Consider the following 6000-nt stretch of genomic DNA (forward strand, 5'->3'; position numbering starts at 1 on the left):
CTGAACTTTCCAGCCTCCAGAACTGTGAAAAATTAAACTTCTGGGGGGTGTGTGTGTGTATGTGTGTGTGTGTGTGTTATTGTCGTTGTTTTGTTTTGTTTTTTTGAGACAGAGTCTCACTCTATCACCCAGGCTGGAGTGCAGTAGCACAATCTTGGCTCACTGCAACCTCTGCCACCTGGGTTCAAGTGATTTTCCTGCCTCAGACTCCCAAGTAACTGGGATTACAGGCACCTGCCACCGCACCCAACTAATATTTGTATTTTTTGCGAAGACGGAGTTTCTCCAACTTGACCAGGCTGGGCTTGAACTCCTGACCTTGTGATCCACAGACTTCAGTCACCCAAAGTGCTGGGATTACAGGCATAAGCCACTGCGCCCGGCCAAATTTCTGTTGTTTATATGCCACCTAGTCTATAGTATTGTAACAATTCTTTTCTTGGCCAAACTTTAGGTAGGCTCTTGAACCTTCTTCTAGGCCCACTGTGCACTTCCTTGTAAAATTCAGTGCCAGTAAAGAACCCTGCTAAGTGAGTTTAGCAAGAATCCCTCACCCTTAATACCAGATCACCCTCAATACCTTATCAGCTTTCTCATCTTCTCCCACCCCACAGTGATGCCCGATCACCCTGGCCTGTCCTCAGCAAAAATCCTGTTAGTTTGGTTTAGCCATAATTACCCCTATTCTTGATGTTTTCTCTTAGGAATTTTTCATCTATTGACCTCACCCTGCTACTTGGCTATAAATCCCTGCTTGCCACTATTGGGATGCTTTGCTGAGGCCCCTATGCCTATTGCATGGTCTTCAATAAAGCCTTCCTTCCCATGCTTTCACAAATATCATTGACCGTCTCAAAAAAAAAAAAAAAACAAGTATCATTGAATATTTTTTTCAACAATTTCAGCCCAAATAGACCAGGATGGAATGTGTTTATCTTGGCACTTCAACATATTTCGTGTTTTGATAAACAGCTCTGTATATTTAGAAAGTTTTTCTATGCAAAGCATTATCATTTTTGCTCCAGACAGAAAATGCTTGCGTTAAAAACACAACTTTTTTTTAAGCTTTCTTTCCTAGTCCCTTATTATTCCCTTACTCTGACTTCTGATATTAATCTATCTTTAAAGCTTGAAGTCAATAAAGAACATCTCTGCTTTTTTGGCTGTCAACTGAAAACCAGGGATATATGCTGACGGAAAGAAGACTGATATGGGAGGCCTTCAGGAAAATCCTAAGACCTCTGACATCACCATGTGATGATTTTTTTACTTTCTTGTGGAAAATAGTTGGAGATCATTGATCAATTAATCGTTGTGCTTAAGCAAGGCACCCCAAAATTGGTGTGTCGCTTTCCAATACTATACTAAATATAGCTCAACAGAAAAGAATATGTTATTGAAGCAGCTGCATTGTCTGGGACATCATCTGAGGTTCTTTGTCTCATGGCCATGAAAATCAAGGACACAGACACACACAAAGACTGAGGTTAGAGCAGAAGTTTAACAGGTGAAAGGAAAAGAACAGCTCTCTGTCACAGAGAGGGATCCCAAATGGATTACTATGTTGCAGCAAAATATAAGGGTGCTAAGGTAAAATGTGAGGGTTTTTATAAATGAGCTAGTGGGTAGGGGTTATCTTATCTACGTAGGGCATGAAAACCAATTAGAACCATGTGTGCCATCTGCATAGAGCGGAGTCTCTGGCAACCCCACCCTACTTCCTAATCATGCAGGTGGGCTACTCCCCACTGCTTATCTCTTTCCATCATGCATGTGCTAAAAAGGGGAGAGGGAGTTTCCGTGCCTGGTAGTACCTCCTTGCAACTGCAGACGTCCCCTACCCGCAATCCTATACAAGCTTCCAGCTTCCCTATGTTAGTGTGCCAAAAAAAGGGAAAGCAGTGGGTTCATTAAGGCCCACTGTCTTTACTGGGACACATCGTATATATGTGAAGTTGGGTGATTACCCAGGAAACTCCCCCTCCATGCCAGAGTTGCTTATATATTTTTATAGCCCAGTCTTCTAAGCATCTCTGTTAGAAGTGATTTCTTTGAACTTCATGTGGTTAGAAAGAAAGTACTTTCCAAGCTGCTTTTTGTTACAAGAAAAGTTTCTGCTGGAGACTCTTTTACCCTAACTATCTACCTAAATAATTTCTTTCTATCTTCTGTATCATTATTTTTGCAAATTTGCTACGAGAAGTCTCATTGACTCAAAATTATACCTACGTGCTTTTCAATGTTTCTTCAAAAGCAGTGGTTCTCTAAATATAGAATGCATCAGGATAACCTGGAATCTTGTTAAGACAAAAATTGCTGGGGTCCACTGCCAGAGTTTCTTTGCTTTTCCTTTTTTTTTTTTGAGATGCAGTTTCACTCCTGCCTCTCAGGCTGGAGTGCAGTGGCATGATCTCGACTCACCGCAACCTCCGCCTCCCAGGTTCAAGCAACTCTGCTTCAGTCTCCTGAGTAGCTGGGATTATAGGCATATGTCACCATACCTGGCTAATTTTTGTATTTTTTAATAGAGATGGGGTTTCTTTATGTTGGTCAGGCTGGTCTTGAACTCCTGACTTTAGGTGATCTGCCCACCTCGGCCTCCCAAAGTGCTGGGGTTACAGGCGTGAGCCACCTCTCCGGGCCCGGAGTTTCTGATTCAGTAAAATCAGTAGGTGAAGGCCACAACTAGTTCCTAAGTGATGGTGATGCTGCTGGTCCGAGGACCGCATTTCATGAACCACTGTTAGAAAGAATAAGAATGGGCTGCGCATGGTGGCTCATGCCTGTAATCCTAACACTTTGGGAGGCCAAGGTGGGCAGATCACTTGTGATCAGGAATTAGAGACCCTCCTGTCCAACATGGAGAAACCCCATCTCTACTAAAAATACAAAAATTAGCTTGAAATCTCTTGAACCCAGGAGGCAGATATTGCAGTGGGCCGAGATCATACCATGGCACTCTATCCTGGGCAACAGAGTGAGACTCCATCTCAAAAAAATAGAAAAAGAAAAACAATGGCTTGTAAGGGAAAATAAAAGTCTCAGGATGCCCAAACTCATCATGCCAAGGGGAGAGTTGAGCCTGGGAACTGAGTCATGCAACACTGTTATCCTTTTCCCCCAGACTAATAACTGTTACTTTGCAACCTTGTGTCAAACCACATTGCCACAGACAAAAGGCTTCAGGCTTCTCCAGAGGGCTGACCTTATAAATTGCTGACAAGGAGACTCTTTGCTGGCTCCTGAATCTTTCAGAACATATATCCTTCTATAAAATAAGCACAATTGTCCATTGTCACTGTAGCTCTGCAACCTGTTTAACTTCTAAAACTAAGATATGTTAAATCTCACATTGACAATGTTAGTTAGAAGCTGACATTGGGACGGCTGGGGGTGGGGTTTGGGGCAGTTGTCTTCCACATCACACATTTTAGAAATTCAAAGATTCTCTGATTGGCAATTAATTTAAAGAGTTATTCTCTAAAGACCTGGAATCAATAGAAAAAAATGTCTGGGTTATGATAAGGGGTTGTAAAGACAAAGGTTTCAGGCCGGGCATGGTGGCTCATGCCTGTAATCCCAGAATTTTGTGAGGCCAAGGTGGGCGAATCATGAGGTCAAGAGATTGAGAGCACCCTGACCAACATGGTGAAACCTTGTCTCTACTAACAAAATACCAAAAAAAATTAGCCGGGCATGGTGGTGGGTGCCTGTAGTCCCAGCTACTCAGAGGCTGAGGCAGGAGAATTGCTTGAAACTGGAAAACGGAAGTTGCAGTGAGCCAGGATCATGCCATTGCACTGCAGCCCCGTGTTAGAGTGAGACTCTGTCTCAAAAAAAAAACAAAGACCAAGGTTTCATCATTTCAGATAAGGCCCCCAGGTAGCAGGCTTCAGAGAGAATGGATTATAGATGTTTCTTATCAGACTTGGAGTCTGTTCTATCAGTCTTAAGGTCTCTGTGTTTATGTTCCTGCTAGTCAGCTGTGAGACATGTCTGACACCAGCCCCCGACCACTTCTCATCACGGCCTGAATTAGTTTTTCAGATTAATTTTGGAATACTCTTGGCCAAGGGGAGGGTGCATCAGTTGATTGGGAGCTTAGAATTTTATTTTTGGCTTACTGTAAGAAAGTTGAATCTACCTCACATGAGGTGCAAGTTATGTTGGATGTCATCAGCCCCACAGTTCCACCCCTGAGAAAAGTAATAAAAAAGTGGTTTGTTAGCTAAACCATGGTTTTATTCACCCAAAGATGCAAGCTGAAACATTTATCTTCTCTTCCTGTAGTAAAGGAAGTGGTGCATTTCATAAGACCAATCTTCCTGTTGTTTACAATAATGTGTCAACCTTAAATAAAGAGATTTAGAAAATATGATTATATAGAGAGTTTATTGGAACTCAAAGATGGAGGATGGCCAACCCGGACCTCACATTCAAGTTGTCCTGAATATACACTTCAATTAGCAGTAGTAACAATGGGGTTTTTTTTGGTTTTTTTTGGTTTGTTTGTTCGTTTTGAGATGGAGTCTCACTCTGTCACCCAGGCTGGGGTGTAGTGGCATGATCTTGGCTCACTGCAACCTCCACCTCCTGGGTTCAGGTGATTCTTCTGCCTCAGAATCCCGAGTAGCTGGGACTACAGGCACATACCACCATGCCCAGCTAATTTTTTGTGTGTTTTTAGTGGAGATGGGGTTTCACCATCTTGGCCAGGCTGGTCTGGAACTCCCAACCTTTTGACCTGCCCGCCTCAGCCACCCAAAGTGCTGGGATTATAAGGCGTGAGCCACCACCCAGCTGACAATGGGTTTTTAAAGCAAAAAAGAAGAGTCAGTTCCAAAATTATTTACCAAGTATCTACATTAAATTAATTTAAATTACTGATTGGCTATACATTTTTCTTTGTATCACAAATTCCAGGAACATGAAGTTAATGGCTTAGGTAGCAAGTCAGGCATAAAATGCCTTTTAAACAATTGCCCCAGGTTGGGTGCAGTGGCTCACACCTGTAATCCCAGAACTTTGGGAGGCCTAGGTGGGTGGATCATCTGAGGTCAGGAGTTTGAGACCAGCCTGGCCAACATGGTGAAACCCTGTCAGGTGAAAACTAGCCAGGCAAGGTGAAAACTAGCCAGGTGAAAACCAGCCAGCCATGGTGAAAACTAGCCAGGCAAGGTGGCAGACACCTGTAATCCCAGCTACTTGGGAAGCTGAGGCAGGAGAAACGCTGGAACCCAGAAGGCAGAGGTTGCATTGAGCTGAGATCGCACCATTGCACTCTAGCCTGGATAACAGACTGACATTCTGTCTCAAAAAAAAAAAAAAAAATGCCCCAGGCATAGGAGAGTGTGACTGAAGTCCCACACTTATGTCCCTCTGGACCCGACAAATTCTGCATACCTCAGAGAACTCAGACTGCTCTTAGCTATTTTTCTATTCTCATAGGCACACAAACAAATTAAAAGTAAAGCCTTAGCCATGTATTGTGGCTCACACTTGTAATCCCACCACCTTGGGAGGCTGAGGTAAGCAGATCACTTGAGGTCAGGAATTCAAGACCAGCCTGTCCACTGTGGTGAAACTCCATCTCTACTAAAAATACAAAACTTAGCCAGGCATGGTGGTGTGGGCCTGTCGTCCAAGTTACTTGGGAGGCTGAGGAACAGCAATTGCTTGAATCCAGGAGGCGAAGGTTGCAATAAGCAGAGATCGCACCACTGCACCCCAGCCTGGACCACAGAGTGAGACTCTTAGTCAACATCCTTAAAGAAAAGAACTTTTTTTTTTTTTTTCGAGACAGAGTTTTGCTCTTGTTACCCAGGCTGGAGTGCAATGGTGCGATCTCGGCTCACTGCAACCTCTGCCCCCTGGGTTCAGGCAATTCTCCTGCCTCAGCCTCCTGAGTAGCTGGGATTACAGGCACGTACCACCATGCCCAACTAACTTTTTGTATTTTTTTAGTAGAGACAGGGTTTCACCATGTTGACCAGGATTGTC

The sequence above is a fragment of the Callithrix jacchus genome, chromosome 15 (genome assembly GCF_049354715.1).
Source record: "Callithrix jacchus isolate 240 chromosome 15, calJac240_pri, whole genome shotgun sequence".
Taxonomy (NCBI): Eukaryota; Metazoa; Chordata; class Mammalia; order Primates; family Cebidae; genus Callithrix; species Callithrix jacchus.